Source organism: Pan troglodytes, chromosome 3 (assembly GCF_028858775.2).
Source record: "Pan troglodytes isolate AG18354 chromosome 3, NHGRI_mPanTro3-v2.0_pri, whole genome shotgun sequence".
NCBI classification, from domain to species: Eukaryota; Metazoa; Chordata; class Mammalia; order Primates; family Hominidae; genus Pan; species Pan troglodytes.
Window position 1 is genome coordinate 14,409,313 of NC_072401.2, and position 12,538 is coordinate 14,421,850.

General features: G+C 39.0%; 1 long non-coding RNA gene across 3 annotated transcripts in view; it reads left to right on the forward strand.

Annotated features, from left to right (window-relative positions):
- The window catches only part of LOC129143697 (uncharacterized), a 106,781-nt gene extending 100,166 nt beyond the window's left edge, over positions 1-6,615 (forward strand). For all 3 annotated transcript variants that reach the window (XR_010156476.1, XR_008547452.1, XR_010156479.1), the window contains one exon: positions 1,083-6,615. This is a non-coding gene — a long non-coding RNA (uncharacterized LOC129143697). The remainder of the gene's footprint in view (positions 1-1,082) is intronic.
- Positions 6,616-12,538: the final 5,923 nt, after the last annotated feature.

Below are 12,538 nucleotides of genomic sequence, written 5' to 3' on the forward strand. Positions count from 1 at the left end.
TCTCCTTAGTATCAGCTCATACTTTAAAAAAGTCCTTCTCGAACTTTTGAGCTTTCATTACCTGCTTCTTCTTCACTTTCTGAGGACGTTGGACCCTCCTTTATTGCAATGGTATTGCCAAGCCAATTCTTTCTCCTTCTTCAGACTGTACAACCCTTAGGGCTCTGAGCCATCTTTGCCTTTGGGAATTTATTGCAGAGTAGGTGAATGGTGTTCACTGAATAAATGTTTCAGATTGGAAAATTTGATCTTTCATTTCCTTACCTATAGGATGGAACCGTAATACCTTCTGTTCACATACAGGAGAATCATTGTGGGGATCAAATGACACAATGTCTTTTGTAAAAATGTTAACAAAGCACTTGGAAACTGCAAAGTAATATATGAGTAGATGGAATTAATATAGAAAATGTTATGTTCTCAACTTGCTTAAAATAATTTAACTGTGTTATTTCTAGCAAGAACAGTGATCTTGAAGGCAGGGTTATAGTTCCTGTTTAGAGTTCCAATTTTATTGCCAATTAGTTGGATGACTTAGGGAAAGTAATTTTGCCCATCTAGACCTCAGTTTCCACAGCTGAGCTCTGGAAATTTTAAGGTATTTGTTATGTCTTTCATTTTTTTCTCCAGTCTTCCTAGAAGTAAAACATTTTTCTTGTTTTCAAAGACTTTCATTCTTCCACATTTGGTATGGTATATTAACCATAATACAATAATGAATATGCAGTCATTCGTTTTTTCATTAAATATGCAAATCATTGAGAATAGCTATTGTGTGGTGCTGATTACTAACATTTTCTTAACCTGGAGTTATTTTCATTATTTAATCAACATTAACAAATGAAGGCTTCAGAACTCAGAATTAAAAGATCTTAGCAGCTATATTACAATGCTTCACTCAATCTTATCTAGTCTCTTGCTCTAAACTCACATGGCAACCTCATCTTTCTTCCCATATCACTCTAAAGTCACCAATGTGATTGATAGTTTTGGGTAGAGGAGTTTAGAGTGGGGAGAATGTGGAGGAAATGAGGACTTTACTTGGAGGGAATAAAAGCTCTATCCTTGTTTTCTAATTGCAGCTTATAAAGTTGATTCACTGACTGCTGGTTTGAAATGGTGTCTGCTAACAGTCGCTGGTACAGCTTCTCTGTAATGTGAGGTAAAATACCTATAAAAGCTTAGAAGAAGATGTAAACTCAGAACACAACCATAAACTTGGACTGACAATCCCCTGAAGACTGGATCTGGGAGGACTTTTTGCCAACAGTAATGCCAATGAAACTGAAAAGAAAAGAACATTCTATGGGTGTGAGTGTGTTACTGAGGAAATGCTCTGTAGGCAAGAGGTAAGAAGGACTATTATTTTCATTGTGCATCTCCTGGATGGGGATCCCCTGGATGATGGGTCCCCTCAATTGTGTATACCTGAATGGATTCTCTGGTGAAAATTGATGACCACCCAGAACTTTAGTATGTGCCTTTTTTTTTTTTTTTTGTAAATACTTTATCTGCAGATACAATGGATTAAGGTTTAAAATGAGACCATACTGGGTAGGCTGGATCCTGAATCTAATGAAAGCATCTTTATAAGGGACGGAAAGACACATACAGTGACTCACAGACAGAATATGTTTCAGGCCACATGAAGAAAGAGGCAGAAACTGGAATGGTGGGGCCACAAGCCAAAGAATGCCAGGAGCCAACAAAAGCTTAAAGAGGCAAGGAAGGATTCTGTCATAGAGACTTCAGAGAGAGCATGCCCCTGCTGGCACTTTATTTTGGACTGACCTCCAGAATCATGAGAGGATATATTTTTGTTGTATTATGGGCAACCCTAGGAAACTAATACAATGGAAAACTCAAGTTTATGCCAAGTGTTGAAAATGGAAATGCCTAAGGTAATGAAAATGAGTGGGTTGATCAGGGAGGCACAGAGGTGAGGTTGAGAGGCCACATGGTCTATGAAGACACATCCAATTGTTGTCTTCTAAGAATGCAGACATGGACTTGCCAAATATTTTTACAGTTCAGAAGAAGCTAGAAATTTGGATTTCATTTGTGTGCTCTTATTTGTTTTTTAACATTGCCCTAATTTTATTTCAAACGTGGTACTAACCGTGTCAAACATGTTTGAGAAAGTCATGGGTAGCCAGTATGGTGCCTCCTGTCTGGGTCTGTATTAGTTTGTTCTCATGCTGCTGATAATGACATACCCGCGACTGGGTAATTTATAAAGGAAAGAGGTTTAATGGACTCACAGTTTCACATGGCTGGGGAAGCCTCACAATCATGGTGGAAGATGAAGGAAGAGCAAAGGGACATCTTACATGGCACCAGGCAAAAGAGTGTGTACAGGGGAACTCCCTTTATAAAACCATCAGATCTCGTGACACTTATTCACTGTCACAAGAACAGCATAGGAAAAACCTGACCCCATGATTCAATTACCTCCCACCGGGTCCCTCCCATGACATGTGGAACTATGGAGCTACAATTCAAGATGAGATTTGGGTGGGGACACAGTCAAACCATATCAGGGTCCCTTTTAGCCATCCTTGTCCTGTGCATTTTCCCCATTTCATAAGAGGGAGAATTGTGTTTCTCTCCTCTTCCATTATTTATTTTCCAGCCTCAGAGAAGATCCTGCTCCCAAGACCACAGGGCAGGGGTTGGAAGGCAGAAGCAGGAGGGTTTTTGTGGCAGTGATGCATAGCATAATTGCGTGATGGTTATTTCCACTCATTAACTGTCTGTCTTATCAGAAGTCCAGGAAGAAGTTGCACAGAATACTATTTTAGTCTACCAGAGCCACGGTTAGTACAGCCTGCTGGAATGTAGAGCTGATCTAGGAGCTGTGGGCATTCAGCTGGTGAGTTATGAAATGGGAAAAGTTCCCTTATCCCCCTAGCAGGGTGTGTGATGGGGGAGTGACTCGTTTCTTTGGTGCCTGCAGCTCAAACCTCTAGGGGGAGTATGCAGACGGGCAGATCGTGGGGATCATGGACTCCAACCCCACAGCAGTGTCTAGGGTTGGGTGTTTACAGCTCTGGAAGCCCCAGTGTGTTACAGTGTGCTCTTTCAGCTTAGATATCTGCAGGCGGCTTGTGTTAATCAGCTCAATCAGACCCTCTGCCTTATCACAGGGACATAGGGCTTTCTGTATCCCGGGGTTCTTGCAATAGTGTACCAGGAAAATCAGATCACATGTTGGCATGGAGAATGAGTGCAAGGTTTTATTGAGTGGTAGAAGTAGCTCTCAGCAGATGGATGGGGAGCATGAGAGGGATGGAGTGGGAAAGTGGTCTTCCCTTGGGTCAGGCTGCTCTGTGGCTGGGCTGTCCTCCAACTGTCCTCAGCCAAATTCCACGTCATCCCACCATCAATGGCCTGCCAGTGTCTGTTGGTGTGTTCTTCTGCCTGTGTGTTTCTCTTGACATCCACACACTTGTGTGTATGCCTGCTAGGGTCTTGGGGGTTATATAGGCACAGAATAGGGGGCATGGCGGGCCAGAGAGGTCTTGGAAAATGCAACATTTGGATGGGAAAACAGGAGTGCCTGTCCTCACCTAGGTTCGTGAGACTCAGACAATTTATTTCCCGATTACTGACTGGGGGCGAGTGGGAGAAGGGAAAGTATCTGAGGACATATTCTACATTACCAAAATTGATTACAAATGAAGAGGCCAAGAATGAGAAAGGCAGGGCCTGAAGAGCCTGGTGGTTCTCCCTTCACTCAAATTGGACTCCACTCTCAGGATTTCAGTCATGGTGCAGTTGTGTATCCAAGGGCAAAGCTTGGCTTTGATATGATACCCTCATTGGTTTTGCTCTTCCTCCAACTTTCAGGGGAATGTGTTTCCAGAATCCTTTATTCCACCTTTGATGTGAAAATTGTGTCCATGATTACAAATGGCTGATCCATGTGGGGCTTAATGCCTAGGTGACGGGTTGATAGGTGCAGCGAACCACCATGGCACACGTTTACCTGTGTGGAGCCCTCACTGGGGACCCCACCCTTCTCTACCCAGCATTTTCTGCCACCCTCCCATATCTGTTACACCTTGAAACAGAAGATTTGACCAGAAGGAAGTAGGGTCAAGGAACATTCATCCTTGAGGTCTTCTGGTAAACACTAGACTTTGATACATATTATTTTATTTGGGGATGAGAAAACTACAAAACATGAAGAATATGAGCCTCAACAAGGACAGCAATCACAGTGGAGAAATATTGAGCACTGGTCATCCAAAATTATTGTGAAAGCTCCCAGCAAGATCAAATCCTTGACACCCATCTGCTGAAGGAAATAGATTTTTGTTTTAAGGAAATTATTTGGAGTCCTGAGATTCAAGGACAAACCTTGCATCTCATCTCTTTTGGATTTCTGTTGGAAATAGGACAAATGTTTCAAAGAAAGAACAAAATGTCATGTAAAAAGAACTGGATGAGATAAGGAAGAATTTATAGGTAGCCAAAAAGTGCAACAGCAGAATTACATTAGCATTAACAAGCAGTGGAAAATTTAATTGAGATTATGGAAAATCATATTGTATTATAAGGGACAAATTTTAGAGCTCTCCTAGAAAGTATGGGACAGAGATGAAAACGATGAGAGAGCATGTGTTTGCTTAAAAAGTCTGAGATAGTAGCTTTAACTTAAGAATTATAAGTCTTTCTACTTGAGAGAGAAAACACAAATAAAAAATACTTTCAAAAAAATTCCTACTTATAAAAACCAATGTATAAATGTTAAAATTGGTTCTTTAAGTTACAAGTAATGTTAGTAAAACAAGCAGCAAAAAACCCCCAAAAAGATTACTGCAATATGCAATTGCATGTAATTTTTCTTTATTTTTAATTATAAAAATTATAAAATATTCAAACACCTCAGATGGGTATAATGTAAATAACAAAAGCTTCTCTTTGCTTCTCCTTTTCTGTTCTCCAGAGGTAAGGGTATTAGTAGTTTGCTGAAAAGCCTTTCAGATCTTCACTCTGCATATACCAGCTCCTACAAATATTCATTAGTTTTTTGAACAACAAGATTATCACAGTAAACTTTCTGCACCTAGCTTTTTTTTTTTTTTCATTTAGCAATATATTGTAGATGTTTCTTCTTATTAGAACATGAGGCTCTAGCTAATATTTGAAATTGTTGAAGGGATTTTTTGTATAGATGCACTGTAATTTATCCAACTCAGTAAATGTTTCCTTTTTATTTCTCAACTATAAAACTGGTACTATGAATACTCTTATCTTTGCACACTATTTGTAAACAGTTTTTGCTAGGCTGTTTACAGAATACGTTTTTTGTTGTAAAATTACTCTGGTGAAAAGTTTGACCAAAATATAAAGACAAAGGAATCCTGCAAGGATACATGCAGGCATGAAATGAAACAAACAAAACTAAACCCTCAGACTGGTTGTTTACAAAGAAACAGAAATCAGGAAGGCTTTGGGATTTCCTTCTGCAGCACTGAATGCCAAAGTGTCTTTGAATAGAATTGCATCTGCGGAATTTTTAAGTGGAAAAGCAATATTGTGCACCAAGAATTTTGTTCTCCTCCAAGTAATCTTTTGTATGAAAAAGTCATTCCCTGATAAACTGAGACTCAGACAATTTATTTCCTGATTACTGATTGGGGGTAAGTGGCAGAAGGGAAAGTATCTAAGGACATATTCTACATTACCAAAATTGATTACAAATGAAGAGGCCAAGAATGGGAAAGGCAGGGCCTGAAGAGCCTGGTGGATCTGCCTTCACTCAAATTGGACTCCACTCTCAGGATTTCAGTCATGGTGCAGTTGTGTATCCAAGGGCAAAGCTTGGCCTTGATGTGATACCCTCAATGGTTTTGCTCTTCCTCCAACTTTCAGGGGAATGTGTTTCCAGAATCCTTTATTCCACCTTTGATGTGAAAATTGTGTCCATGATTACAAATGGCTGATGCATGTGGGGCTTAATGCCTAGGTGATGTGTTGATAGGTGCAGCAAACCACCATGGCACACGTTTACCTGTGTGACAAACCTGCAGGCTCTGCACATGTATCCTGGAACTTAAAGTGAAATTAAAAAAAAAAGAAAGAAATTGTGTCCATGATCGATGCCCATTTTAAACAATAATTCCTACTATTCTGTTCAAGTACTTGATAAAGATTGCTAAAATACTGAAATGTTTAAAACACCACTGAGAAAATTAATAGCAAAACAATCCATTTCTTCTCTATAAAGTGGAGCTGCAGAGAGTGACATATGACCATTTTCAATGCCACAGAACTTTAATAATAATTTTCTCCATCTTTAAAATTTATAGTAAAATCAGAAAAAGCCCAAGTTTTTGGAAAGAAATAAACCACCCACTGGCAGATATTATCTGTCATTAAGCCACTCCATTTTATCTTTCATCTAGGAATTATGAACATGTCTCAGTTCTTTACACTTAAAAGCAGTATGGAGGTCATTATTTCAAGCACATTAAAATGCATAGAAAAAGTGGAGGACATAAACAAAAGTAGTTATTTCTGGTTATCATTAGTTATATACTTCATTATATATGATAGATTATAATTATATATGCTTGATTATACTGATCATTGTTTTTATAAAGTTAAATTGTGTCTTATATATTCTTTGTTTTTTTATTTTTAAAATTTTCTACAGAAATAAATTTGCTCTGCTTAATGAAAAGTAAGTGGACAGTATTAAAAATAGCTATATTTAATTTTAACATACCATAATATTGCAATGAAAAATATACACATTATTCAGATAGAAGAAAGTATTCTAAAATATTCACAGTAGTTGTCTGGATAGTAAAAGTTGGATTTTTTTGGTCTTTTTTTCATATATTATAAAGAGCTTTCTTTTTTTTTTCTTTTCCTTTTGAGACAGGGTCTTATTCTGTCACCCAGGCTACAGTGCAGTGGTGTGATCATGGCTCACTGCAGCCCTCAACTTCCCAGACCGAAGCAATCCTCCCACTTTAGCCTTTAGAGTAGCTGGGACTATAGGCATGTGCCACTCATTCAGCTAATATTTTTTTTTTTTTTTTTTTTTTTTTTTTGTGGAGACAGGGTCTCATAATGTTCGGACCCAGGGTAGTCTCGAACCCCTGGGCTCAAGCAATCTTCCTACCTAGGTCTCCCAAATTGGTGGGATTATAGGCATGAGCTACCATGCCCAGCCAGCCTTATTATTTTCAATTACAGAATTCAATTTAAAATTCTAGGTATAAAGAGTGCATTTAACAAAAATTCTCATAACCTATTGTGTGAAAGGAACTCTGTGGTTAGACAAATAAATGAGACATGCCACCTTATGCCAGGAGTTTCCATTCTCATGAGCTACTGTTTCCTTAATTGTCCATATAAAAATAAAGTAAAAGAGAAGTCACTTTTTATTCACAGAGAAAGTTCATATGATGGGCTTTTTGGTTAATTTTGGTCAACTTGGTGAATTGGCTTAGAATAATTTTTGGTTTGTTAAACATATCTTTGTGAGAAGCATGATGAAGTTCAAAAAGCATGATGTATTGAATCAGAGCCATTTGGATTTAAACTCTCCTTCATTGCAAGTTTGCTTCATGAACCCAGGTGTTAAAATATCTGGGCCGCAGTTTCTCTGTTTTAAAAACGTGAACGCTTATATTGAACTGGCTAAGTCATTGGGAACGAAGTATGGAAAACTGCATATCACAGTGATTATGTAGGGGTCCCTGATGTATGGGAAATTCTTCTCTCTTTGCCTTTTTCTGCAGGATTTAAAATTTACATTAAAAAGCTAGTGCCTCATATTTGAAGCAGTACTTTAAAGGTTGTAACCCAATTTCACACAGCCTATCCTTATTTCTCACTAAAGCCTACAGGTATCAAGAATCATGTCCGGGGCTCTGATGGGATCAAATAGCAGCCCAGCAGGCTGCAGGGTGTGCTCCCAAGTGGCGTGACCAGCAGGCTCATTCTCAGGGTTCACAGTGGCATGTTGAACTTTGGACAGAGCCAGGTTGGGCTTGATGACGAAGGGTCAGCCAGGGGGCAGAGTAGAGTAGCTTGAATTTTCCAAAAGTTAGAAGGGACCTCAGATTTGCTGAATGACTTATCTATGCTGCTGTCATATTGAGAGATTTTCCTGTATTGTCTCCGTAATTCTCATAATTGTCCCGCGATCTGAACAATACTTCCATTCACAACTGAGAAAGCAGAGACCCAGAGGGAGTGAACTTGTTCAGGACAACTCTGATGGGAAATGAAGGGGCTGAAATTTGAACTGAAGCACATTTGACTCTATACCATCCTTTTCCAGGTACAGAGTGGCATCTTGGTCCCTTTTGGAATGGCAGTCATCAAGTAACTGGATTTGTAGGGGCAGGGTTTAGTCTCTATAGAGAGGAACTTGACACAGTTAAGTGGGTTTTCAGGACTTGAGTTCCAGTGGACCTCAGGTCTATTCATTGTGACAGATGCCGAATCCTACAACTGAGTATGTGCAAAGGGGCCACTGAGAAAGACTTCGACTTAATAGCTCCCAGCAACTCAGATCAGCCACTTAGTCACTCTGCTAGTGACTGCCAGACCAAATGTAGACTCTACCTGCTGAGAAGACCCCACTTTAAAATTCAGAGGCACTGCAGAATCTTGATTGCAGAATTGCTAATACCTACCGCTCTGAAGGGCTGGGACAAGCAGAGCTATAATTAAAGTAACTAGAAAAGGAAGTGTTCCAATTCCATCAAGGAGGAAAATTGCAACTCACAGATGCTCTGGAGAGGCAACTCAAGAACAGTAAAGTCAAGCAGTCCTGATTTTTCTTTGGACTTTGATATCTGCTATTATTTTTTACTTCTCCCTGCTTTTGCTGTTGATGATTATTTGACCAATGAGTGCAGATGCTTACTTGCTCAACAAATGTTATGTGAACTTATTGCCAGGTATTCTCTTATACTCTGGGGATTCAGCAGTAAATATAGCTGACGAAAGTTGCACCCTCATGGAGCTTACATTCTAAAGGAGAAAGACAAAATAAAATATATAATGGAATGTGTATGATAGAAGGTAATAATTGCTATAAGGAAAAATAAAAAGGGAGGGATGAGGGGATGGCCTCAATGACAAGATGGCATTTGAAGAAAGACCCTATAGAGGTAAGGGAGCCAGCCATGTGGATTTCATGGGGAGAAATGTTCCAGGCACAGGAACAGCTACTTTAAGAGACCTGAGATGGAAGCATGCAGGAGAGTTTCTGCAATAGCAAGAGGCCATTGTGGCAGGAAGAATGCGAGAAGAGGATGTTGCAGAGGTAGCAGGGTGACAGGTCTTGTATGTCTTTATGGTTCATTTTGAGGACTTTGGTTTTTATTCTGGGTGAGATGGAGACCACAGGAGGCTCTTGAGAAAGACATTGATAAGGTCAGACTCACATGTTAACAGGGTCACTCTAGCAGGTGCTCATGTAGGCTTCTGTGGGGCTATCTTTATTAGGCATTGCTTTGGGAAAACTCTCAGACCAAATTTTTCCTCTGCTCTCACACCACCACCACCACAATAAACAACACAAAAGAAGACTTTTGTGACCAAATGTGTGGGAATTTCTCCCCACACACTAAGCAGCAGACACCAGCTGGGTGGCATTCTCCCTGGAGGCATTCTACCTGGAGATAGTATCAGATTCCACAGGTTGAGGCTTCAGTCTCCAAGACTGACCTCCGATGTCCCCAGATACCAGTAACAAGTCCAGGCCTATGGAACTCCTGAATGATTGGCCTCAAGGTGGGGTTCCCAGGACCCCATCTTCGAGTTCAATTAATTTGCTGGAGTAGCTCACAGAACTCAGGGAAAACACATGCCTGCTTTACTGGTTTATTATAAAGGATATTGCAAAGGATGCAGATGAAGAGATAAATAGGGTGAGGTATGGGGGAAGGGATGTGGAGTTTCCATACCCTCCCTGGGTGCACCACCCTCTAGGAACCTCCATGTGGTCAGCTATCTGGCAGCTCCCCAAAGCAAGTCCTGTTGGATTTTTACTGAAACTCCATGACATCCGCACTCTTTCTTCAATGCTAAAGGGCAGGAACATTTCTGGGGAGGGCCTTAAGACCCACAATCAGAAAGGTAGGAGAGATTTGGAGCAGGTGAAAGAAAGGCAAGGGAAGGTCAGAGAGATTGTGTTTCCTGAGGCCTGCCCCTGAGTTCTAACACACCCAACATTGTAACAAAAGTCTATAACAAGGGCTATGGAGGTTATGAGTCAGGAACTGTGGACAAAAACCTATATATATGATATATATATCATACATATCATATATATATATGTATGATATATATATCATACATATCATATATATATGTATGATATATGTATATATCTCACAGACATGTGGATATAAGAAGTTCACTCATCCCTCAGCTTCAGGCTGGTCGAGTCAGAGAACACTGGACTTGGGACTCCAGATGGGTTCCAGACTTACATGCCAGAAGTGTCCAGGAAAGAAAAGGCCTCAGGAACTCAAGAAGAAGTATTTGTCTGTAGAGGAAGCCTCTCTTGGGAAAATTGAGCTGTGTTTCCAGATGGTAGCTTCCATGCCATCTTGGCTGCATTCCCTGAAGCACACCTGGATGTTGTTGACACGAATATAACCACTAAAAGCTGTGTCTGGTGGCCTTAAATGGATTCTCTTACAAGGGATCCCTCAACGTAGTGGTAGCTTTGCCAGGCTGCTTGGCATGAATCTCTAAAATCAACTGCTTCCTCATGGGATAGGACCAAGAAGGCTTTAGCAATGCTTCATTTTGACTTTGAAGGATATTTTTTAGGCAAAGTATCTCAATTATCCTTGGTTTTTTAAAAAAATAGCCTGAGATGTTTCTGGATCTATTTTAAAAATTAACTGATCTTATTAATTTAGTACAATTTTCATTTAACCAAGCATTTATCCAAACATTTATTGAATGCCTCCGATGTCCCAGGCACCATGGGAAAAAGTAAACAATAAAAAGAAAAATTACTCCCTGCTATTGATAAATTTGGTCTAGTAGGAGATTAAGGTGACTAAATAATAATAGCAGAACTGTAACACATTCTTTTAGGGGTATATATTATGATGCTATGGAAGCTCAGATGAAGAAACATTTAACTCCATCAACAGGGGCAAGGAAAGGATTTCCAGAGAAATTTAGAAGTAGAAGGTTTTTACTTTAGGGAGAATATAAGCCTCTGTGATATTTAAAAGTATTTTTCTTTTCCCTTACCCCATTCTTTCTGCCTCCCTTTCTTCCCTCCCTTTCTTCCTTCAACAACTACTTCTTGCCTGTATCAACAATGTGCAAAATATTTGGGATTGATTACATGGTCCTGCTCTTGCAAAAATAATTAAGCAAGGTAGAAAAGTAGAAAAGTACATTTAAGAAACTACAAGAACAGTTCAGTTTGGTTGGATAATGATATCCATGTAAGTAGGCTTGCCAGATAAAATACAGAACATGTAGTTAAATTTAAATTTCAGATAAACAGATATAATTTTTTAGTATAAGTACATCCAAATATTGCTTGGGACATACAAAATATTATTAACTGGTTTTCTTTCTTTCTTCTTTACCAAGTCTAGTAACCCTATATGTAAGGGAATATTAGGAAATGGGGATAGAGATATATCCTCATTAGACAGTGATAAGGAAATTTTAAAAATCATCCCAAAGAGTTTGAATGTCTTGCTGTCTGTAATAGAGAGCCATTGAAGTATGTTGTGCAAGATTGCAGTTTATAAAGATAATTCTTGCCACAGTGAGAAGAATGCATGGGAGAAGAATGGGATTAGGGGCAGCAGGACCAGAGAGTGCTGTTTTGTTAAGGTCAGCTCATCTCCAGTCTCTTAGTGCTGCTTGGAATAATAATTATTTCTAAGAATTCAGTAGACTCCTGACACCCCACCCCCATATTTCTGAGCACCTGTGTTAGTCTCCAAATATTCAGTGTTCAGTCAACTAATCTTGTATTCCATCTGAGAGATTCTCTTTTGCACATCAGACCTTCAGCCCAGTGAGCTCAAATTTATGCTTGTATATGATATCAACCTTGAAGGTGAAATCCTTAGACATTGAGATTTTATGGTTTGCTGAAAATGAAATAGAAAAGTCAAAACTTGCTAAAACAAGTCATATTTGATCTTCTCTAATGAATAGATAAGCAGCAATTGAAATTTTAAATGTCTAAAGAATGAAGATGGATGCTACTAAAGCGTGCTTTTCACCAGGCCTGAAAAGTTTGCATTTTCTTAAATATTCTAACTACATTAATGCATTTCTCTCAAATCTTGTTTGCTAATAATTTATTTATTTACCAAATAATAACTTATTTACTAAAAAAAAGTCTCAGGAAATTAGGAAAAAGGATATGTGTGTGTGTGTGAATGTGTGTGTGTAAGTATAAAGTATACTTATGCACAAATACATATAACACTAGGCTTTTAAATGGATAAATACAACTGGATAAAAGAAAGGAACAACTATAAACAGCTAAATGACTTAAAAAAGTGAAATA